Genomic DNA, 208 nt, shown 5'->3' with positions numbered 1-208 from the left:
TTCATCAGTGTCATTAACTCCACCCGGCTGCTGCTGCTGCAGCTGCTTCGTCAGTGTCATTAACTCCACCCGGCTGCTGCTGCTGCTGCAGCTGCTTCATCAGTGTCATTAACTCCACCCGGCTGCTGCAGCTGCTTCATCAGTGTCATTAACTCCACCCGGCTGCTGCAGCTGCTGCAGCTGCTTCGTCAGTGTCATTAACTCCACC

At 55.8% G+C, this 208-nt stretch overlaps 1 protein-coding gene across 1 annotated transcript in view; it reads right to left on the bottom strand.

Moving 5' to 3' along the window:
- Positions 1 to 208, bottom strand: part of efr3a (EFR3 homolog A (S. cerevisiae)) — a gene marked incomplete in the record, with an annotated part of 80,028 nt that overhangs the window by 6,156 nt on the left and 73,664 nt on the right.

The sequence above is a fragment of the Nematolebias whitei genome, chromosome 9 (assembly GCF_014905685.2).
Source record: "Nematolebias whitei isolate Nwh7 chromosome 9, NemWhi1, whole genome shotgun sequence".
Lineage (NCBI taxonomy): Eukaryota > Metazoa > Chordata > Actinopteri > Cyprinodontiformes > Rivulidae > Nematolebias > Nematolebias whitei.
Note: the sequence above shows the minus strand (reverse complement) of the source record. Positions and strands in the feature narration are given on the sequence as shown.